The following is a 25,515-nucleotide window of genomic DNA, read 5'->3' as shown; positions in this document are numbered from 1 at the left end:
AGTAAAGGCTTCTTTCTGGCAACTCGACCATGCAGCTCATTTTTGTTCAAGTATCGTCGTATTGTGCTCCTTGAAACAACCACACCATCTTTTGCCAGAGCAGCCTGTATTTCTCCTGAGATTACCTGTGGATTTTTCTTTGTATCCTGAACAATTCTTCTGGCAGTTGTGGCTGAATTCTTTCTTGGTCTACCTGACCTGACCTTGGCTTGGTATCAAGAGATCCCCGAATTTTCCACTGCTTAATAAATGATTGAACAGTACTGACTGGCATTTTCGAGGCTTTGGATATCTTTTTATATCCTTTTCCATCTTTATAAAGTTCCATTACCTTGTTACGCAGGTCTTTTGACATTTCTTTTCTGCTCCCCATGGCTCAGTATCTAGCCTGCTCAGTGCATCCATGTGAGAGCTAACAAAATCATTGACTATTTATACACAGACACTAATTACAATTTAAAAAGCCACAGGTGTGGGAAATTAACCTTTAATTGCCATTTAAACCTGTGTGTTTCACCTTGTGTGTCTGTAACAAGGCCAAACATTCAAGGGTCTGTAAACTTTTGATCAGGGCCATTTGGATGATTTCTGTTATCATTGATTTATAAAGAAGCCAAACAACTATGTGATGATAAATGGCTTCATATCATCACTATCCTTAAATAAAAGAGTTTGTAAATAAAGGATTTTGCATGATCAGTCATATTTTCAAAATCAATGCCAAAATTTCACAATTTCTGCCAGGGTATGCAAACTTTTGAGCACAACTATATATATATATATATATATATATATATATATATATATATATATATATATATATATATATATATATATATATATATATATATATGTATGTATGTATGTGTGTGTGTGTGTGTATACACATTTCCTGTCCCCTCAATATTGTTAAAGTAAACAGTCAATGAACTGCTGATCACAACCCATGAAGTTTAAAAGAGGGTTTTTAACGATAAATGCATGGCAGGAAATGTATTTATTGTTTTCAAATAACAAACACTGATGAATCAATCCCAAAAAAACTAGAAATGTGCATTAAGTAAGAGGGTCAGTTTTGAATTCATGTTGACTTAAGTACTAAATAACTAACTATACCGTACTGTCTACTGTAAAATATTAATACATTATTCTATTATATATGACATACAATGTGTGTGTGCTTGTGTGTACAAAAGATTTTGGTTATCTGTTGAACTGATTATGAATCCCATTGGCCAGTTTGTAGAAGGCCACCCTTCACCCCATCCTTTTTCTATACCCAACCTGGTTTTACAATCAACGGTCCGATTGCAGTCATTAGACAGTAACCTGCCCCATAAAGCCCGCTCAGAGAGAGCTCATTGAAGGGTAAAATGACAGAACTACATTTCCACGCCTCTGCTTTAAAGAAGGGATTTTCAAAGAGCCATTAAGGAAAAATGAAATGAGCGTCTTGGGTCCAACCCTCCGAGATTAGCCATCTTTCTCTTCCATCTGTGCAAACAAATCATTCTTTCCATTCCTTCACTAACATGTTCTGTACTCATACTCCATCAAGGGAGATCGCTGTGACAAACAGGATTTCTCAGTCCATAATCCACTATTCTCACAGCCAATTAGCGGGGTTAATTAGCTGCGTGAGTGCCAAGTGCCGCCAAAGTGTGCGAGGTGCTCCATACTGTAGAGTTCTGGCTCTTTTGTATTTCCAAATAGAGTTAATTTAAGGTTCGTATGCATATTTGTTTGCTTTTCATAAAAGTGTAGTGTCCATTAAAAAATTGGTTTGTCTTGCATCTTCTATGTTATCTGCAAACATACAGTAGTTCTGCTCATACATTTAATAACCCTTACAAGATGTTTATAATAAAAATAAAAATGTAACAGATCTGTAATGTATAATCTTCAGAAAGGCATTATCACAAAATATTTCCCGAAAGAGTAGTCAAGATACAGGTCTTGTATCAACCTGAAGAGACTTATTTTGCAATAATGACTGGCTGACTGAACATTCTCCAGCTTATTACATGGACACTTACAAAATAAATAATTATATGGACATGAAAATTATTATCAAAGTTGAAACTACTTTATTTTGTGAGAAGAAAGAGAGAGCAGAGTCTCCAGAAACAGTTAAATTCAACCTCCGCTTTTTGCAACCTAGTCTCATAGTATGAATGTTACTATAACTACATTTTGTAAACTTGAGTTTTATGTCCCGCGTTCTATGTTTTGCCACAGTTTCCTGGTGAAATTCACACTAGAGGTGCTACAACAACTGTGTTTTATTCACTTTTACACAAATCACGAGTACAAAGATTGATCATGACTTTAAAAACACGAATTTTTTGCTCTATTACTCGCACACTGCTATGTTATGATATCGTAACACGTTTTACTATAATGCATTATTTGAAAAACGATACTTTTGAAGGCTCACCTACCTTACACACTTGTTCCAATGTGATTAATTTCCGCAGTAGCTCACCTGAAAGAGTGTTGCACTTTGGACTTGCATGGCAGCAGTTTTCATCAAAATGTAGTTTTCATGTTGCTATTTTTTTTTTTCGGACACTATCGGTTAGGTTTAGGTGTTGGTATAGAGTAAGGATGTCTGTTTTGTTTACCTCCCATTTGCTTTTAAGATACTGTTGGCTAGGTTTAGATTACATTTTTAGGTTAGGGAGGCACATTTTACTCGATAATAAAACAATAAAAATAATACAAAATCAGCTTAAAAACCTTTTCTGGTTAAAATGTCTGGTTATGACACCATTTCACTCATGTTTGGCGCCCCTCGCTGGACACTGTGGAACTGTAGTGAATATGTAAAGATGCATGTAATTTTGTTTTGCAAATATGTTGCCATGGTCACGTAATGTTCATGAGATCAGGTTTTGTTTTTAGTTCCGTTGGTGTTTATATTGCGAAAATGACTGCCTGATTACACAGCTACTTGTCAAAACAATAATTAAAAAAAATAACAAAATATTGAATTGGGCTGAAATTATTTTATTAATAATAACATGTATTCAACAAAACAAATTCATACCTGAATTCACACAAATGACCCTGCTTTAAAACATTTACTACCCTATTACATTGACTTTTGTGATATTCCCTTATTCATATTAACGTGTATTTATCCACAAAAATATCTTACACTGTATTTATACTTGTCATACTCAAAACCCACAAATTTAGCAATAAATGATGACTGTAATGTTTGATATGAAAGTTAATGTGATTTCTTTACAATATGTAAAGAACATATGTATGAACATACATTTGAAACATTTAGGCCTATGTGTTTTCTTTACTGTTATGTCACGTCATATATCTGGCACATTTAACTTGCACACAACTGCCTAGTAACCACTCCTGAGGTGAATTAAGCTGTATAAAAATGAGCTAACCTCAAATCCTTTTCACTGTGTTTATTTTACAGAGTGATTTTACTGTGAATTTTCAACAGCAGGCCAAAAGTTCTGCTGCTAAAATCTGTCTTTGCTTATCAAAGTTTGAACCAATGCCCCCAGTGGCTAAAGCTGGAAGTGCTGTTGGACATAAAAACACATGTGAGCTCCAGTTTCTAGGTAAAATCTTCACAGAGTTGTGCCAAAAAGAGAGTTGTTTGTAGCTGTAAATGATGTAATAGTCAACAGGAATGCATATTTGATTAACTGTACCCCTTAACCAAAACTCCAATCCTAAACCTAACAATTAGTGGAGTACAAAATAAATTTTAGAGCGACCTCCGAATCATGCTCACCATTTTTTATGTGACCGCAATTACTTCCTGGTTCTCACGGGACCAGAACCTGTCATAAATTTTCCATAAAACAAAAACATGGTAGAAACTAACGTTCAGACTTCTGAATGCAGATTGCGAATGACCTCAGGTGCAATATAACTATATAACACTTTATTAGTGTGTACGGTTCTACTCTGCGATTCAGAATTAAATATACAAATTAAACGTGTTCTGAAACAAAGGGGGTCTACGAATGTAGTGGATCTAACCTGAACATGTTGGGGGGACGTGTTTGCACACAGAAAGCTGCTCATTGTCTGTGTACTGTATGGAAAAGGAGCAGGATCTTTTAAATACAGAGCAGAGTTTGGCCTTTGACGGACAGGTGTAATCCCTGCATGCATTCTGCCGTAAGCACTGGCCACTGAGTCCTCCTCTATCCCAGCTCACCTTGCCCTTTGGTTCTCGCATTCTAAATGGCAGCTATAAACATGACAAGCCATCAAAACAATGACAAAGCAATTGACATAGGCAGACCTCTCTCCCTGCACAATGTGCTGTCTCTGAGAGGCAAGATTATCAAAACATCACAGACAAAAGCCTTTGTGTGCGTTTGTATGATTGTGAATGTGTGGTTTCAGTCACTCAAGTAAAAATACATCCAGATAGCACACTTACATCTCTGAGATATCTGTTTAAGAGCATTTAATCTGGAAAGCACTGTTTTCTAATTAACGTCTAATAAACATCTTTAAAAAACGTCTCAAAGATATCTGCTGAATGTCTCACTGACATCCGAGAGAAAAAGTCTTATAGACATATTGCAAATGAGCAAACAATTAAAAAAATACAACTTCCAGATGTAAACACACATATGAAATATTAATATGTATGTGTGCTATAAGGGACAACAAGAAGCTTCTCTCACATGAAGAGTTTTTTTTTAATTTATTATTATTATTATTATTATTATTTACATTAAACAAAACATTTTACATTTGTACAAACATTTTTACAATTAATTTTTACATTACAGAAAATGTGAGTGGTGCTTGCCTCTCTAAGACTAGCTACGATTAACCAATACCTTTGAAGCAACGATTTCCATTCATTAAAAAAGGCCGATATTGTAGCATTCTTTTTTTTTTTTCAATTCTTCTATGCCTATATATTAATTGCATTGTCTCACTCAATTTAAAAATCAAAATATAAAAAAAAAAAAACATAAATAAATATAATTATGCTAAAGCTCAAGTGTGTAACTTTTTTGGTGTTAAAATACTTTTTCCTATCCCAGACTAATATGCAGAGACAACTATAAGTAAGCCATTTGCAGGTTAATTTTCTCAAAATCTGCAACAATCGGGGGCCTGGGTAGCTCAGTGGTAAAAGACACTGTCTACCATCCCTGGAGTTCGCTAGTTCGAAGGAGCATGTTTCTAGTCTTCTAATTCACAAACAGCCCATTTACACTGCCAAATTCTTATGCATGTGCCATCTTTGTTTAAATCGCTGTTGCTTGACAGGGCTATATAGTAAGACGCAGATGAAGCAATAACTGGAGAAGAACCTCAGAATTAAAATGCATTTGACCCAGTCTATTAGCGCTTTGCGCATGATATTTTGCCAAACCCACTTGCGCCTAGATTTGACGCATGCTTGCACGAAAAACCAAAACTTCATGGCCATGCCCATTGACTTTGCGTGTATGACTTATGGCATAGCGCTGTGCTTAACGCTCTTAAAATAGGTCCCATAGCATTAGGGGGTAAAATCACCAAACCTAAGCATGAGAAACAGTAAAAGTAATGCTTGCCTTACCAAACACCACTAACTTACATGTATGCGTTTATCAGAAGCTTTTATCCACAACGACTTACAGTGCAATCAATGTAAAAGTTTTAACAGTATATTTTCCCTGGGAATTGAACCAATGACCTTGACATTGCAAGCATCAAACTCTACCAGTACACTTATAAGGAAGAAGAAATAAGACGCAAGACGAGTCTTTTTCCACCTAGCAACACCACACATTCTCCTCCACCTCTCAGACTCCTGGAGTTTTCCAGCAAACGAAGGCAAAATCTTCTTGCGAAAGGTCCCTCTGCCTTCATTCCAGACGTATTACATTTCTGCTCATCTAATCTATGTCATGCACAATAAGACCCAGAGCAGATAGGGGCTACATTTCTTGCTGCTCCCATTCACGCCAGGGCCTTATCAGGCTGCAAACACATTTCAGCAGTGAGTAGACCTGGCCTGCTGATTCCAGGCTTGTGTTGGCTTTAGCCGAGCTTAGATGATCAGGCAACTTCCGAGTTTCCACTACCACCTAACAAGCGCGCGCGTGCGTGCACACACACACACACACACACACACACACACACACACACACACACACACACACTAAGAGTATTTGCCCAAGGCTGTGTCAGGAGTTATTAAACTTTAATCTGGGTAAGAAGAGCATATTTCTGCAATGAATTATAGATGACACAGGTTACAGTCCCTGCGTGACCCCTGCTTTCCCCACAAAGATCAAACGAGGTGGCTTTTTTAATAAACTGTATTATGTGCCGAGCGCCAGGGCCACTGCCACCCAAGATGGAATTTCAAATAATAGAAAAGGAATTTGGGGTCCTGAAATGGAGAGACCATAAGCCTAAAGTAAATTATAGCTGCTTCTGTCCGGGTATTAATACCTGTCTGGGTGTGTGTGTTTGACCATATTTACTGGATTGCACGGGTTTCAGTAGCACATTATTTCTCAAGTATTGAAGATGATACGGTCCACGTCTGGTCAATGCGTAAGTATGTTTGCGTGTGAGTTTATGTGTGCAAAAGGCAGAAATAAAGAGAATCGGTGATCTCACACATAGCCCTGTCCGAATTCTCTTTGTTTGGTATTATTTCGCTCCGTCAGGAGAAACATTCTTTGTCCATAAAACACAACAATAGTAACAAAACATAGTTGATCTGGTAACTGGCTGATTCATTTCACACTAAATAAGGAAAAGCTTATAAAACTGTGACAATTTTAGATTGCATTGCATACATTTAGTCAAATTTAAAGGTAACGCGTGAAATTTCTGTAACACCAACACCAACTAACAAAATAGCAAAAATTATGACAGAAAGGCCACAGTTTTTTTTTTTTTTTTTTTTTAATCAATGGATTTCCAAGACTTTTTTCTTTACCTTTCCAGTCAACTTTGATTACTGGATAAGGATTTTTGAAAATAATTCAAATGTAGCCAATTCATTAGCTATATGTTAGTTAAATAATTCGGACCAACTTGTGAACCACTTGAACGTTTTGTAGAAAAGAACCGGCTCAAAACAGTGATTTGAGTGAATATTTGAGCTGTAAAGTTGTTTAAATTATCGTTTTTGCAGCATTACATCCTCATCGAAATGAAGCTGAGAAATTGGATATAACCTTACACAGAAAAGATTAGTAAATGATTTTTTTTTTCCACAATAATATCATATTTACACACATATTATTTATGTCTAGTGGCTATACTTTTGAAACAGCAAGAATGTAAATGTTTATGGATTGGCCCTATTCACTTTCATTGTAAGTGCCTCAATGTTACCCAGATTTTCTGCATCAGCACAGTCAATTTTTTTTTTTTTTTTTTTAGTGTGTTAATCAACATTATGCCACAAAAAAATATTATGTTGAGTGAGCTTAACTTGTATTGAACCCTGAATGTTAATTTTATATCTATGATTTTTTTAGGCATGGGCAAAGCAATTTTAAAATTTCCTGAAAATCTGATAATACCAGATTTTCCATGACTGAGGAAACCCTGAAGACTGAAAACTAACAAGAATTTTTGGCCTTTTGGGGATTCTGCATGCTTTATCCCTGCATTCATTATTTTTGCAATTCCTTAGAAATTACACTTTTCATATTTCCCAATAGTTTCCAATCAAAACATTTCCACAATAAACAGCTCATTGGGGAAACAAGAACCAATCATTCAACAACAACAGTGGTCTATTTACGAAGCATTAAAACTCATAACACATCTGTTTGTCTTATATACCTCACAATGATGTCCTTCTACCCTTAAGTCACTCACCAGCGAGGACAATCTAACACAAATATAAGCCATGTGAAAAATGATCACCAGTGGTTCTTGAATGCGTTCCACATTGAGGTTTTCTTTCCTGCAGGTTTGGTCGAATAGACTTCCACAAAATCTACTGCAAATTGCTCTTTGATGAGAATGTCAGCTGGTCTGAGCAATGGTATATCGCTCGACCCTGCAGTCCGGCACACAGCCATAAAAGGGGCAGGAAACAGAAACATAGGGAGAATTCTGAGGCCGTAAGTCTTCCTGACACTAACTAGGCACAGGTCACTGTGTGCAGCTAAAAGAGTCACATTCCTCTTCCTGCTTACAGTGAGGAATGACTAGAAGTGAATGTGGCTTGCTTTTGTGGGATTTCTAATTCTTGGATCGAAAATGGGCAAGGAAATGTGCTGAGCAGGAAATATGATTCATTATACAGCTGAGCTTCTACTTGTTGAAATGGGGTCTTGCTCTAAATCTGTAAAACAGTCAGATGCAGTGGCCCTACAAAACTATTTGGACAATTTTAGAAACTTGCATTACACTTAACCCTTCTGTTCTGTAAGAAAATTCTAAACAACCATTTTTTTTTTTTTTTCGGGTCAAAATTGATCCTGTGTAGAGTACAGTAAAATATACCGCACCTTTCTTTTGATTTTAACAAATGAACATTGCCATAGGCAAGCAACCATCTTGCATCCATTTAGTAGTAATGCCCTAGCAACTCCCTATCAACACCTTAGCAACCCCCTAGTAACAACCCAAAACACCCTGACATAGCATACATATAAACAAGTATAGTAGAAATTTAAAGGTGTCATGCATTGAGAAATAAAATTGTCCTTGATCTTTTGACATATAAGAGGACATAGTACTATAAAACATACTGTAAGTTTCAGAACTCAAAACTTATTCGTTAGTCCAAAAAAAAAGGCTTTACTGAAACCAATATTCTTAAACAACTTGTTTTCTACTTCCTCGTCTCTATTCCATAATAGAGATGAATACATCAGCACAAGTCTGCCTCTGCATAAACAGGTCAATGCCTACTTCTTCATCATCGCCTCTTTGGCCTGCCCACAGGTTCGCGGTTAGAGCGGAGATAAGAGTCGGCACGGCAGGGAGAAACACAGGGATTTTTGGAGCAACAAGAGGTTCGAGATGCCTGCAAAGTTTACAAAGCTTTGTGCAGTGCCATGTTGTGGAAAAACATAATCTTTGCATTTGTTTCCTAATGATCCTAGCATTAGGAAAGAGTGGCTGACGTTTATTTTTAATGAAGTCCCGGATTACGTCAGTAAGACAGTGTTTGTTTGTTCACTTCATTTTACTGTGGATTCTTTTTCAAACAAGACAGTTCGACGCAGGCTTTACAGAGAGACTTAAATTAAATGTCGATGCAGTGCCAACTATATTGGACCCGACAATAATGTCGCAACAGACAAGTGTGAGTATACAAGTTAATTGTATTGCTTCATATTAGTGCTGAAACGATTAGTCAATGTTATCGACAATATCGATAAAATCTTTCGTTGTCAAATAGTCCTTTGATGTCATTTACCGTAACATAAGATCACATTAAACTCTAATGAATTTGCGCGAGAGCAGCACTGCAGTTTGCGTCTGACTGAGGAGAGGAAGAATTACACAGCTCACAGTCCAGATGCACTCTAAACTTTCCAAACAACTTCAGGTGATGTAGATCACAAAGTATTAGGGAATTATAATGCAAAAATACAAAATAAGTAAATACAGAAGCACTCTCGTTTTGGAGTAAGTGGAGCTGGAGCAAAACTTGCATGTCGAGCGTCTTTAAAGGAAACACCCCGGCGTTACATATTAAATGCAGTTATTTTTAATGTGTTATAGCTTTATTTAAGTTAAAATAATACGGAAGCCGATCATGTAAATAACTACAAACTCCGAAACTGGCATTTCTCTGTGCGGTCAGCGCCTCTTCTATGAGTTGCACGAAGTGTCCCGATCTAAGTGGGAGAGATTGAAACTGCACCTGGCTGAGGCACACTCTGTCACGGGGACGCTTGTCCCTCAAGCACGCACTTGCTGCAGCTAGATTATAACGTGGTAGCTTGTGATTTACTGAATCATAATATGTGTGACATGGTGCATTTCTTATCGTGAAGAAAACTGGCAATACGCAGCTTTATTAATAAGAGAGAGTTTTTTTTTTTTTTTTTGAGAGTTAAAGATGGATTGAAGTGAACAGAAAGGTGAGAGAGGTAGACTTCACTAGCTGTCTAACGAAAACTACTTTGTGCTTGCTTGCTTAACTATAAGATACTCATAATTTGAAGTCAAGTTAATCTATTGAAAAAGTTGTACAACCAGCTACTAACAAAAGGCAGCTTACTACATTAAAGCTACATAAGGTGAAAATATATTTGTAATAATATGACTATCCAATGACATCCAATTCATAATCCAAAATATTCAAGCTGTTATTAAGTTAGAGCCATATTTTTTTGGCAAAAAAAAAAAAAGAAAGAGAAACAATGAGGGTGTTTAAATGGCAATATCAAGTATGGCACCAAACTTAACGCCTTAAACTTGACGTGTATATATATATATATATATATTATCATACACATATACTGTGTATCCCACATTTCAAAACAATCAAAGTCAAAACAGTTATGAACTGCAGCTATAAAATAAAAACGCTGCATAAATTTGAATCAGTGAATCAGTGTTTATATTCAATTCATTTAAAAACTGTTCAAACAAACAGATTTACAAGAACAAATCCAATGCCACATACAGTATGAGAGAGAACAGTTTAGGCAAGTGCATCTGAAAATTCAACTTCATCAACTGTTATGTTGTGAACACAATATTTTGTCATGCTAAAATGCAAATTTTTGGAAAAAGTAGCTTGATTACTAAATTACTAAACTCATGAAATTATTTCATTACCATGAAAACTATTAGAGTTATTGGTCTCGGTATGGTTATTTGCAATATTGGCCTTGATAGTACTTGGTATGGGATAAATAAAATAAAATAAAAATGTGGTATGGTCGAAAACTTTGACTACTTTCCTTTGACTGTTTTCTCAGTAATATAAAGAGATTTTATAGGCAAGCCATGACCTCTTTAAATATACTATAAAAAAAGAAAGAAAGATGTGACAAGGAGGAGGGCGAGAGGATTTATGCCCGATGCTGAGTTGCCCAATCAGTGGGAGAGAGATAAATGGAGGAGCCGGGGATGCCAGAGAGAGAGAGACGCACGCAGCAGTGTTTTGTGTGTGTGCTTTTGTTTATGTTAAGTCTTCATCATTGTTTATTATAAGTCTTTTTGAATGTTAATCCGGTTCCTGCTTCCTCCTTTCCCAATGAACGAGAGGCTTGTCTGCCACACTTGTGCCGAAACCGGAGGAAGACACGCTGTCAGAGAGCCCTCGTCGCTGACAGAGGATCGCGACGCCAAGGAGGTATGATACGGTGGTACTGGAGCGGTTCGCCCGAAGGCGGAGGAACCCACTGCCATCCACCAGTAGATGAAGGAGCAGCTGCCATTCCGCAAGGGGGCGGGGGAGCCGCTGCCATCTGCCAGGAGGTGGAGGAGCCACTTACGTCTGCCAGGAGGTGGAGGAGCTTGCTACCATCTGCCAGGAGGCGAGGCCCAATGCCATCGCCTGGCATCGCGGAGGACCGCTGCCCAGCTGGCCGAGGATCGAATGGCGGCATGGTCAGGAACCGGAGTTTTTTTCTTTTCTTTTTCCTCTCTTTCTCCCTCTGTCTCTCCCACTATCTTTCTCGCTGCCCTCCCCTCCCCTCGTTCTACCTAGGTACCCAGGAGGCGGGGAAGACCAGCCACCGACGGAATGGCCAAAGGGGCAATTCTTCCCCTCCAGGAAGGGAGCAGAGGAGTAAGTCAGTCCGGAGGTTTCCCGGCCTGAAACGGGCGGTGGGAGTATGTGACAAAGAGGAGGGCGTGGCCAGGCTGAGAGGATTCATGCCTGGCGCTGAGTTGCTCAATCAGCGTGAGAGAGATAAAAGGAGGAGCCAGGGACGACAGAGAGAGAGAGAGAGAGGGAGAGAGAGAGAGAGAGAGAGACGCACGCAGCAGTGTTTTGTGTGCGCGCTTTTGTTTATGTTAAGTCTTTGTCAGTTTTTATTAAAGTCTTTTTGATTGTTAATCCGGTTCCTACGTCCTCCTTTTCCGATGAACGAGAGGCTTGTCTGCCATGAAAGAAAAAAACCCCCATCAAAACCCAAGTGACCATGTAGGTCTTTTGGATCAGCTGTCTCACTATTATAGTGCAACAGCTTGAGAATCTTCCTGCTACCAAAGTCTCAAATCACCTACCTGTGGAAGCACAGTCAAGTCTTTCCCAGGAAACAAAATATGTATTTTTTATTCAAACGTGTAATGTGAAACAGCGTGAATGCTTGGATTAGGATGGTCGAGGCAAAACAATGTGGAAGACAGACAGTAATTACGCAGTGAGAGGTGGATTGTTGCGATGTAGTGTGCCAGCCGTGAACATGTGTGCGTGACCCGAGGTGAGCCTGGCACAGGTTATCAGATTAGCAAGGGTAGCACTGTAGCATGTACACCCAGTGAGAGACTGCCTGACTACCATCATTATCTAAAGTACTTATTTCACTACAAATCCAGCATGCTGCTTGCACAGCGGATAGTGTAATCTGCCTCTCGCTATTTAGATAAAACAAAACAGGCCATTTATAGAGTTTTATGCAAGGCAGTTGGGAGAAAACAACACCTACAGAATATTGAAATTTCATGGATGTCAGATTCATCTCATCTGTGGCCTTAATGGGATATTTAGTGACCTTAGAATAACGTCACAAATGCAATACACATTTCAGTGATGTTGGATGCTAGATACAATTTCCAGGTAGATGATAATATGAATATGTATGTTCTAGCCTCTAGAAATGAGTTTCAAAAATGGAATCAAAACCCATGGTTTAAACTGTTTTTTCTTCAAGACTTTCTCTTAGACATCAAGTGACGTCCCAAAATGGTTAACTGTCCAAAAGTAAACAAAAATGCCCTCAAGGGGGGCCTGGGTAGCTCAGCGAGTAAAGACACTGACTACCACCCCTGGAGTCGCGAGTTCGAATCCAGGGCGTGCTGAGTGACTCCAGCCAGGTCTCCTAAGCAACCAAATTGGGCCGGTTGCTAGGTAGGGTAAAGTCACATGGGGTAACCTCCTCGTGTGCGCCATAATGTGGTTCTCCCTCTCGGTGGGGCACGTGGTGAGTTGTGTATGGATGCCGTGCTCAACAAGCCACATGATAAGATGCGCGGACTGACGGTCTTAGATGCGGAGGCAACTGAGATTCGTCCTCGGCCACCCGGATTGAGGCAAGTCACTACACCACCACGAGGACTTAGAGCAAATTGGGAATTGGGCATTCCAAATTGGGGAGAAAAATATATAAATATAAAAAATCAAATGTCCTCAAAATTAAACTAGAAAATTATTAATATTACTAAGTTAATAGCAATATTAACTGCATAGGCCCAACAACAATATGCAAAATTATTACTATGAAATAGGCCATATCCACACTATTCTGTTTTTGTTTGAAAACACATTGATTTTGGTACGTTTAAGCCTCTCATTCACACTGAAACAACTTTTGAAACATTTGAAAGCGCTCTCCATGACCGCACACTTTGGAAAATTATGTCATTAGGAAACTGAAAATGGAGGTTTCAAGTGGATTAGTATGGGTGTTAGGAAACATTTTGCATTGTTTTTCCCCAGCAAAAGAATGGATCAACTGGCCAAAACCGTCCAGTTGAGAACCACAGATCTAAACTACAGTAAAAGTGACTGGGAGGAAGGTAACATCGTAGGGACTCTGAAGTAGTAAGGCCCATTTTCTTTGATTCTGATACCTCTTTGAATCAGGGCAGGGGTCTGCAGAACAACGAAGGTCCTGACCTACAGCCGTGCACAGTGAAGCCAACACAACCCAAGCGGCAGTAATTGGTTCAGATGGAAGACCCTTGAGTATGTGAAATCTGTGATGCAGGGGGTCACTCTGTATCTCCCTATAGCTCCTCCTGCAGAAAGTACAGGTCCCGCATGAGTCATTATAGGAATACCACTTGCCAGAGCATCCATGACCTCTTTCCAGTTCAATTCATCACACTAGTCAGCTTGTCATTATGGTAACCTTTAAGGGTAACATTTTGAGCACACCCAATGTTTTAAGGAAGGCAAAGCTGGTGGTCATCCAGCTGTTCTCTCAGTCTGACCAGCTGACAAGCACCCAAAACCCTTCTAAACCAGCACTGGGCAGGCTTGACCAGGCTGTGAGACCAGCTAACAACTGCAGGCTGTTTTTTTTTGTTTTTTTTCAGCCGGGTCCTATGATTTTATGAGCATTCTAGGCACAGAGTGTCCCAAGCAGTTACTGTATTAGCCAAGTTTGAGGAGGGACAAATGGAAAAATTCAACAAGGCAACAAATTAATTTGACGTCACATTAGCGGACAGGAGAGAGTCGTTTATCAAAATGACTGTATGAAAGATAACATGAGATACAGTCCTTCATTTATAGCTTGTGTGAAAAGTAGCACAGTTAGCATTTGCATACTGAGTGTTTGACAGAAACATACTATCACTCTCCGCAGGGAGAGAAATTACAACTCTTCTACGAATTAGAAGCAGGCACAGCTAACCATTGACATGGATACTGCATTTGGATTTATTATCGTGCCACAGACCACATCATAGCTGATGCCTTCAATTCCCAAGGATTCACTGAGGAATTTACAAGGTAGGGAATGCTAATAGGATGAGAGCACGATCTGGAGACAAATTGTCAGGACTCAACAATTTAATTGGAAAATGAGTTCTCCAATTTAGCTGTTTTCAGCAAAAATGAAGGACAGCAGGGCTGTGGGAACCAAGGGTATTCTAATGTCAGGCACACACTTTGAGACCAGCTTGTTGACCTGCGCAGATTCACAGACTCAGAGTTCCTCATCTTCTGTCATGTCTTGGAATGGAAATCGTAAAGAACTTAACTTTTCCAATTCCAATTCAGATTCTTTTTTTTTCTCTCCCAATTTGGAATGCCCAATTCCCAATGTGCTTTTAAGTCCTCGTGGCTGCGTAGTGATTTGCCTCAGTCTGGGTGGTGGAGGACGAATCTCAGTTGCCTCCGCGTCTGAGACCGTCAAACCTGCGCATCTTATCATGTGGCTTGTTGAGCGCGTTGCCACGGCCACATAGCACGTGTGGAGGCTTCACGCCATCTACCGCGGCATCCACGCTCAACTCACCACGTGCCCCACTGAGAACAAACCACATTATAGCGACCAGGAGGAGTTTACCCCATGTGACTCTACCCTCCCTAGCAACCGGGCCAATTTGGTTGCTTAGGAGACCTGGCTGGAGTCACTCAGCACGCCCTGGGATTCGAACTAGCGAGCTAGCGAACTCCAGGGGTGGTAGCCAGCGTATTTTAACACTGAGCTATACAGGCCCCCCCAATTCAGATTCTCCTTAACAATACTGTTATCAATACTGTTACATTATTGATTCTTACTATTTAGGACAAAATATTTGAAAAAAATAATAATAATTTTAATACTGTACTACTGCATATACTACCCTCAGCAGTCTATTGCCAAATGATGAGATCATTTCAGATTTCAACAGAGCAGATATCACAAATCAGAGATACATTTAATACAATTCTTGTTTACACAGACATTTTAGAAGAAAAAAGACAATTCTATAATTTGTCCTATAACTATATATTAAATTAAAAAAAAAATTCTAAACAAAAGAAAAATGTGCTGACATATTCTTTTTTTTTTTTTTTTTTTTAAACCTTTCTTTAACTACACATTGCCAGATGAACTATCAGTAACAGGCCTCACAGACTGATTTAAGTGTCAGGAGTCTCAAACTTTACATAACAATGTAACAACTCTTGGTTCATTTCAAGCTGGATCTGAGAGTCAGATTCACTAAAAAGAACCGACTCACAAGAGTCATTAAAGGAATCTTCCGGGTTCAATACAAGTTAAGCTCAATCGACAGCATTTGTGACATAATGTTGATCACCACAAAAATGTATTTAGACTCGTTCCTCCTTTTCTTTAAAAAAGCAAAAATCAAGGTTACAGTGAGGCACTTACAATGGAAGTGAATGGGGCCATTTTTTTATTTTTTTTTTAACGGTTAAATTAAACAGCCACAAGACATAAAGGATATGTGTGTAAACATGATTTTAGTGTGATAAAATCACTAACAAACCTTTTCTGTGTAAAGTTATAAATAATTTTAAATCTTCATTACCATGATGATGAAATGTCAACAAACCCTAAAACGACTGTAAAAAAGACAATTTAAACAACTTGTGTATGTACAAATGTACAAGTTTTAACAGAAGAATTAATGTAAGTTCTTTTTTAAATTATAAACTTCACATTTCTCTCTTTAAACCCTTCAAAAATTGGCCACATTCACTTTCATTGTCCCCACTCACTTCTATTGTAAGTGCCTCACTGTAACCTGGATTTTTGCTTTTTTTCTTTTTTTTAAGAAAAGGAGGAACATTATGCCACAAATACTGTCGTTTGGGCTTAACTTGTTTTGTACCCAGAACATTCCTTTAATTCGGGACCTGCATTGCATTGGTGATACTGTATGTATTTGATTCACTAAAAAGAGCCAGCTCATTAGGATCATTTGTTCAGGAATCAGACTACACTGGTAGCATTGCATGTTGTGCACTGTAGATTGAAAAGGATCAGCTCATTAGAGTAATTCTTCAGGAAACGGATTACACTGGTTGCGCTGTGTGCTTCGCCCTGCAGACTCAAAAGAACCAGGTCATTACAGTCATTTGTTCGAAAACTGAACTACACTGGTGAAACTGTACATGTATGTTTTTGATTCACTAAAAATAACCGGCTCATAAGAGTAATTTGTTCAGGAATTGGACTACACTGGTAGTGTTGCATGTTGTGCACTGTGGATTTAAAAGAACCGATACATAAGATTTGTTTTGGATTCAGACTACAGTGGTTGCACTGTTTGTTTCGCGCTGTAGATTAAAAAGACTCATTAGCAACAGGGCCATGTTGTTAAGTAAGACATTATTTATTTAGTAAATGGAAAATTATATTTATTATTTCACTGGTTGTATGCCAGAGCTTAAGCTTGGGATATGACTAGTCAATAAATCTTAATTAGAGAGCAATAATGCAGCATATAATGCTATACACACACACACACACACACACAAATTTCCTATATGAAAGCTGCATTGATCTGTAAGGTCATCACACCAGACCTTGGCGCATTGCTCAGCCACATTACCAAAAACAGATCCGGCCCCAAATGTCATTACGCTCTCATTACCAGCCAAGGCCTTGGCCTGCATCTCAAACTGTTCATTTAGACCATATACCTAGCCAAAGATTAGCCCCCCAATATCAGTGGCAGCCTCCTGCATATGTGGGGGCAGGGAGAATTGACCCTTAGTATTGGCGACCAATGGAGGCCAAATTAAACAGAGGCAAAAAAGAGCAGAGATCACACGCTACTCCTGGCACCGAGACAATATGATAGCACAGGGGAGCTTGTTTGCGGTAATGGTGCCATAAGCATTCAGGAACTGAACAAGCCAAAGAAAATTTGACTTACCTTAATGAGCAAGGATGGTGTTGCACAAAGAGGCAAGCAGAGAGAGAAGAGAAAGATAAGAGATGATTAGATTATTTTTGCATATTGGGAGTATTAGGGGTCACGTCTGGCAACTATAATGTCATGATATATATACATCAAGAAACAGATGTAAAGCAATCAGAAAACAAATGAAATAGTGTGCTTTATTCTTTCTGTATTCCAAAACTCAACTGGTTCATCTGTTCTGATAGAGTCGCAGATAGCAGGGAAAAGAAAATGCTAAATACACAGAATAAAATGCAACTAACCAAATAATTGGATAGCAAAAATTGTTGATTCAAAAGCAAAAATCTGGGTTACAGTAAGGCACTTGCAATGTAAGTGAATGGGGCCAATCCAAAAATGATAAAATACTTGTTTCAAAAGTATTGCCAAAACATGTAAAAACAAAAATATGATTTTAGTCTGATAAAATTGCTTGCTAACCTTAAAGCCCTAAAACGACAGTAAAAACGAAAATTTAAACAAATAATACACAATTATTATTATTATTATTATTATTATTTTTACAGAAGAATTGAAGTAAGTGCTTTTATAAAATTATAAGCTTCACATTTCTCACCTCCAAAAATTGTCCCGGTTCACTTCCATTGCAAGTGCCACACATGCCATCGATTGAACTTAACTTGTATTGAAACCAGGATATACCTTTAAATGTCACATTTACTTGTGTATCTGTGTAATTGGTTGAGTCACTAACTCATAACAACTACTTGACAACATTCCATTGATTCTTCAGTAAATCAACCTAGTGTAGGTGACACTAATGCTTCACTAGCAAATAGACTGTCAGACATCAAAACCTAAAGCCTACAGCATCTTAAAGGAATTGTTTTCAAAACCCGTATAACTTTCTTTCTTCCCTGAAACACAGAAGAAGGTATTTATTTACTGTAGCAGAATGCCAAAGCTACTATGAAATACTTGGAATATAGTGCAGAGGTCATACAGAAAAGTTTTATGATGGTTCTATGGTGCTCCCTTATAATTGTGGAGCTTGACAGCCCCTGGTAACCATTCACTTTCAAGGTAGACGCAAGCAGCTCGGATATTCTGCTAAGGATCGCCTTTTCTGTTCTATAGAAGAAAGAATGTCATACAAGTCTGGAATGACATGAGGGTGAGTAAACGTTAATATAATTTGAATTTGTGGGTGTGCTATTACTTTAAACTCCAATCTGAACTACAAAACAACACTGGGGAATAAGGTTTGCAACGCTGAAACAAACAATCCGCCTTTCCCTCATTCCCAGCCGATCACAATTCCATTTTTACGACTCCCAACAATTTGTTAGCGGGAGTTGGTCCACTCTAAAGAGATGTCATTTGATTTAGAGCTGTGAGAGTAACAGGCAGAGTACGCAGGCAAAGAGTCATTCCTCTGTGCCTCGATGGCCCGACTGCCAATAGAAATCAATGCAGTCGATACAGTTATTAATACAGTCCTGCGCTGCAAGAGTAGGCGAACGAAACGGATGACATTAAGCTAGATTGATCCGAAGGGAAATGGATTTCATAAAGCGCTTGAATGAAGTCATTATACGAGGGACAATGGGGCCCTATTTACAAGCCTGAGTAGGAGCATTTGTTTCGTTTGACAGCACTCTATGATATTTCATCAAATGGAGTGACACACGGCTAGCAACAACACCTGACTCATCCAATGACAGCGATTAAGATAAACCCAAACACAGCGAGCAGCAATATTTGTGGAAAAGGATGCGACTTTTCCACAATTACGCACTAAAGGTAAAACCCTTTAGTCTGAGCACCAGACATTCTTAAAATGAAAAGGATGCGACCCATTATTTGAATATGCGCATATATATATATATGCACATATTCAAATAATGGGTCGCATCCTTTTCGTTTTAAAAATGTTTCAATAATTTTACTGGAAAACTAAAAAGCTCAGTAGGAAAATCTTTTTTTTTTTTTCAGCATGTTAAAGGATGCATACTGGTTTGTACATTGTCATGTAAATCATTTTCCTCACATTAATGAGGGTCAGTTATCATTCACAATTCAAATGGTGCAATTCCCAATAAAAGTGTATTTACTTGTAAAAGCAAATTTTTACTTGCATTTCACGCATAGCACATGTTATTTTTGGACCCTAAAGATAAGTGAAAACAAAAATCTCCCATATACTCCCATGAACACATGTGTATTGAATGGACATCAATGTCAGAGACACAATGGGCATCAATATCTGCTGGGGGTTTGAGGTGAGAACAATGCAACTACATTTCAACTGCTGCAAACTCGCCATTTAATTAACGGCAGAGCTTTGGGATCCCAGTCTGCCTTTGTGCAAAATTAAATACATGCCACAAATGCCTATTGTTCTCATATGTACTTACACAAGAGAAGTTCATATCTCTGAGCGTTCACTGCCCAGTTAAATGTCATTACAGGGAGACCAACGTGTTACATTTAAATACTAATGAAACGACAATGGTGAACAGCTCGCAGGCATGCAGGAAAAAGACAAATGTGGTTTGATTTAGCGAATGACAAAAGCTCATATTTACATAGTGTACCGAATAATGAAACAATATGCCTGGAGAGTCCAAATAAGCTCTGATAAAACCCAACGCTTTGTCTCGCGCCATCTGGGACGGGACCAGGTCACTTGCTCTGGGGTGCAATGGCTTCTGACACAAATGAATATTCTTTGGGCCAATGCAAAAGACAATAAACTTTAATATGAGAGTGTGCATGTTTGTCTGTAGGGTGTGAGGCTATTTAACTAACCTCAGAGAATAAGAGGGGTCAGCCATCTAATAAGGACTGCCTATAGTCATTAAATTGCATTGAGGTTTATTGAGTATAAGCATGAGCTCGCCAATATTGCACACAAGGGGACCCACCTGATCTAAAAAAAAAAAAAAATAGATTTTTTTTTTTTTTTTTTTCACAATTTTAATATCTTCCTTAGCTTGGGGATTTATTTTTAAAGTGCAAAACTAATTTAGCATCATGTTTAAAACATGTGTATGCAGGAAGTCACTGCAGCACATTGTTGTGGTTTTAGTATTTCAGAATATGTATTTAGAGAACTCTGAAAAGCCACACACAGCAAAACCAAAACGCTAGTCTAAAATTCACATATCCATACAGTATGTAGCCTCGTGTCTCCAGACCTTTGACTAGTGGCATAAAATCTGGTCCATATTAGAACTTACTCTGCCCATTTAGACAGCCAACTACATTTATTTATTTATGTATGTACGTACGTATTTATTTTTTACATTTTTAATACCAAAATAAAAGACAAAAAAATAAAAAAAATTATATTATAATTTTTTATAAATCCATTAAAAGTGTGGCCAAGATTCCTTCACCTACCTCTGATCGTCTGTGTAAAACCCTTTAGTCTGAGCACCACACAATAGAGGTCTGCACGGGCCTTAAAATGAAACCTGAACCCGACCTGCACCCAAGACCGCGTAGCCCGACCCTAACCGGCCCGAACAATACCGTCATCCCGAACCCAGAATCGCTCACTATCTTTATAATTTCTTCTCCAAGCAAGTACTGTTGCAATATACTGTATTTTATGTAAGCATGCAACATTCATAACAGTATTGAAACAGTAAACATATACAGTTTTAACAAGGCATGGCAGCCCCTCAGTACATTAGAGCAGAAGGGGAAAAAGGCATTGTCTTATCATTTATGTGCTGAAAATTTGCATGGTACAGAACAATCTGGAACAATATGAAACAATGCAACAGTCCACTCTATGCAGCTTGAACATGTTCAGAACGTAGAATCTTTGTGACACCTGCGCTAAAAAACAATCTAGACGCAGCGCAAAGAATGAAACAGAGCGCAGGTGTCTCAACAATGGTTTTTGAAAATTTGAAGTTCTTTTTAACTTGACAGAGTGTTTAAAAAGTGCCGATCCTGCGCAGGACGCTGAAGAAACAGCGAGACGTGGTGCAACAGTCAAAGACATTCGTACAGCATGTGTTTACATAGAACAGACACGCACAAAAACACGTTCGGTGTGAACGGCCCCTAACTCATCTGTTTGCGCATGTGTGTGGGAGAGAGCACGTGTGTGAAACAAGTTTGTTAGGCCTGTTCATTTTTTCCTTAATAACAAACCCGAACCCGACCCGAACCCCTACTTAAAAAACTGACCCTAACCTGGCCCTAAACCCGTCGGGTTCTCAGGTCCCTTCGAGCTTGGGTCGGGCTGCAGACCTCTACCACACAATCCGTGATGCCAGCCAATGCCCTGAGGCCCAGTGCCACACTATGCTAGCACTCACTTACTCCACTCTATCAGAATTTGATCCCTTTTTTGACTGCTCACTTTCCCTTTCACTTCAAAGAGCGTTTGAAGTGTGCGTGCCACTTTGAAGACCACACGCCGGCACACACGACAGCCTCCAGTGCCCCACAGTCCTCTGTGATGTGTCATTAGGATATTCAGTTTCAATTTAAAGGCCAGATTAGCAAGCCCACGTGTTAATGTCCAAGCCTGGCCACGGAAAGCTGGGTTTATCTCATAAAGATGGTTCCAAATATATGTAACAGGATTATATTCACACTGACTCTTGCTTACAGCTAAGCTGGTATGAAAACGTGTTCAAAACTTTGTTCATGAGTGTGTATTGTAATATTTTGTGGTTTTACGATGAAACCGCTCCAATGTGTTTCCAAAAACAAAACTTGATGTTGATTTAACAAACAGTTTTCAGAAACAAAGGTAGAGACTGGGGCAATTTGTCACACTTTGAGCCCAATAACAGGGCATGTTGTTACACTATATGGGGTAAGTTGTCCCAGTAAAACAAGTCATTAAAAAGTATTTTATAGACTTTCAGCCAAATGTAAACATTTAAACAATAATGCAACTAAAATCATTAAAGTGCAAAAATCTAAACAGTTACACAAAAATAGCAAATAATTATCACAAACAAATATTGCTATTAATAAATTGGACAAATGTATAATAGTTAAACTTTTCAGCTAAAAACTATCATTATTATATAGCTGATCTTTGTCTGAATGTATACCAGTGTGGTTCAGTTGTGTTTAATTGTTTACCAAACAAGTATTACAAAAAGTGATATTGAAATTTTAGTTTGGAGGACATAATTCACAAAAGTAAATTCTTTAAAACCTGAATGACTTAGATATATTCACCTGTTCAACATACACTGAGCTGTGGAGCCAATCTAACTTTGTGATTCAACTTAACATTGAAAAAAAAAAAGTAAACTCTGACCTCAGCTATGAATCATTACTTTAATTATAAATCAGCTTCAGAGTTATTTAAATGGAGATAAAATAGACATGGACAAAACCTTTCTCCTTTTTAATAAGTGTGTCCTCCTCAAGAGCACTGTTAATCATTCTTTAATCAACTTGTTGACTGGGGACGAGGGCACACAGCCTCCTCTCTCTCTCTCTCTCTCTCTCTCTCTCTCTCTCTCTCTCTCTCTCTCTCTCTCTCTCTCTCTCTCTCTGTTTTTACTCAAACACACACTGTAGATAGACTTCTAAGTTTATCTAAAGAGGCTGCTGCCTAAACTTGCATTTCAGGTCGACTGAACAGCAAACGGCACAGTAAAAAAATATATAAAAGATAAAAAAAGATAAAAGTGTGATAGAAAGTATATCAGTGGATAAGCTTTTCATCTACTATAAAAATTTGTAACTCAAAGTTTTGGTCCAAATAACCGCCTGTGTTAAGTGAGTGTGTTAGTGTTGGGGAGTAGAAGTAACTGAAAGTAGTGATGCTACTAATTAAATATATGTTCAGTACCATGACATAAACTCAAAACAGTGTTTGAGCCTTTCCATTAACAAGCAGGGCTATTTTTTCGATTGGCCCGGTCAGGCCATTGGTTCAGGTTTTTACTTGCCCTGCCAACATTTTCACTGGTCCCAACAAAAAAATGAAAAATTGCTGTTAATACCATCATGGCTTTAAAAAAATGTGTCTGAAGCTAAATACTTTTTAAATATATTATGTTTTTAAGACAATTTCCCCCCAAATTGTATCGCATTTATAATTTGCAAGACATCATTTATACCTTATGTAACCCCATATCAGCGCTTTACAGATATAAATTCATCATATTAACCTCAGCCGTCCTGCCATTTACATATGTGTTTCTTAAGCAAAGAGTTCTGTGAAGCAAATTATGGGTTTCGGTCACCTGTTTAGTCATGTTGTCAACTTTTAAGCTCTGTGTAGTTTTCATAAGCAGGATCAAAGATTTAGTCACTGAGTTAAAGATTTGATTATTGGCTTCATGTAATAAAACATATAAATCCCTGAGAGAGGAGACTTGCTACTAAATCGGTTGAGACGTGTAATATACAGCAGGTAGATATTACACCTAATCTGTTAAGAGTGTGGCAATAAACATGAAATGAGACAACCCAAACAAGACCTAAATTGACTGATACACAAAGCACAGAATGAAAATACCTGTACAATACAGAAATGAAGCAGGTGTGTTATGAAGTAGACTATTTTAAATAGCCATCTTCACCCTGCAGCTAAACAGCTCTGAGAAGTATAATAGCCATAGTGATTTTGCTTCTATTCATATCAAACTCCATTAGCATGTAGAATTAATGTTTACATTTTGAAACATAATTAAATGTATAGCCTACTTACATTTTGGATACCAAGCAGCTCAGATTTCCAGGCGAGGTTTAACAAAGTTTATTACATTTCATTCAAGGTGAAATGATGAGAGATAAAGCTTGTTTGTTTGTTTACAGTGGGAACAATACTTGTGCTCGGTCTGTCCATTTACGAGAGTGCATGCACGTTAATCAGTGTCTACACTGCATGGAGAGATGAGAGGGAAATGCACGGAGAGAAATGGATTTCCAATCTTATAGAAATGAGCTGCTGATTTCTTGTGCTCCAGTGGGTGGATTACTAATTTTCAACAATATGTTAAGATGAAAAAATGTGGGAATTTTGCACACTGTAATATAGAATGTGCGTGGATACTTAAAAATATGTGCAATCCCGCTCCAAAATTCCTAAAGTGGGTTTATCCCTGCAATTTTCTACACATTGGTAATTGATGCTGCTAAGACACTTGGAAAAGAGCGAGGACAGTTCTAGAAGAGTGCGCTCTGTGTCTGCACCCTGTTGTGCGTTCACGCGACTCTGCCTTGGCGTGCCCAGGATATTATGCGCTTGTGCGTGTTTGCGAGCTAAATATAAATAATGGTGTCAAAAACAAAAAACATCCAGTGAGCGGCAGTTCTGTGGACGGAAACGCCTTGTTGATGAGAGAGGTCAACAGAGAATGGCCAGACTGGTTTGAACTGACAAAGTCTACAGTAACTCAGATAACCACTCTGTACAATTGTGGTGAGAAGAATATAATCTCAGAATGCTATTCTGAGATGCGGGTTGATGCTGTTTTGGTGGCACGAGGGGGATCTACACAATATTAGGCAGGTGGTTTTAATGTTGTGGCTGATCGGTGTATACAATATATAGTATATTTCAGCGTATGATTGGATATTTTTTACAGGAAAACAAGACAAAAATATTGATTAAATGAATCCAAAAATTAAATATGATATATATATATATATATATATATATATATATATATATATATAATGTTATTATTATTATCATTTTATTTTATTTATTTTAATTCTTCTTATTATTATTATTATATATATATATATATATATATATATATATATATATATATATATATATTTGCTTCAAAACAAAGTTTGTAATGTTGTGATTCACCTCGGACCTGGCTGGTTTGGTTAATGGCCTTAGAAATCCCTATAATTTCCATTCTTTTTTTTTTTTTCTTTTTTTTATAATAATGAGAAAAATTTGTTCCCCAAGTATAAGCAATAGTAATATTGATGTTCCTTAGCAAACACCAGAAATAAATCGTTGCTTTATCAAAAGGAAATGTAATATACATATACTATACTATAACAAAA

This window comes from Myxocyprinus asiaticus, chromosome 39 (genome assembly GCF_019703515.2).
Source record: "Myxocyprinus asiaticus isolate MX2 ecotype Aquarium Trade chromosome 39, UBuf_Myxa_2, whole genome shotgun sequence".
Classification (NCBI taxonomy): domain Eukaryota; kingdom Metazoa; phylum Chordata; class Actinopteri; order Cypriniformes; family Catostomidae; genus Myxocyprinus; species Myxocyprinus asiaticus.
The sequence above is the reverse complement of the archived record's forward strand: the minus strand, read 5'-3'. Positions refer to the sequence as shown.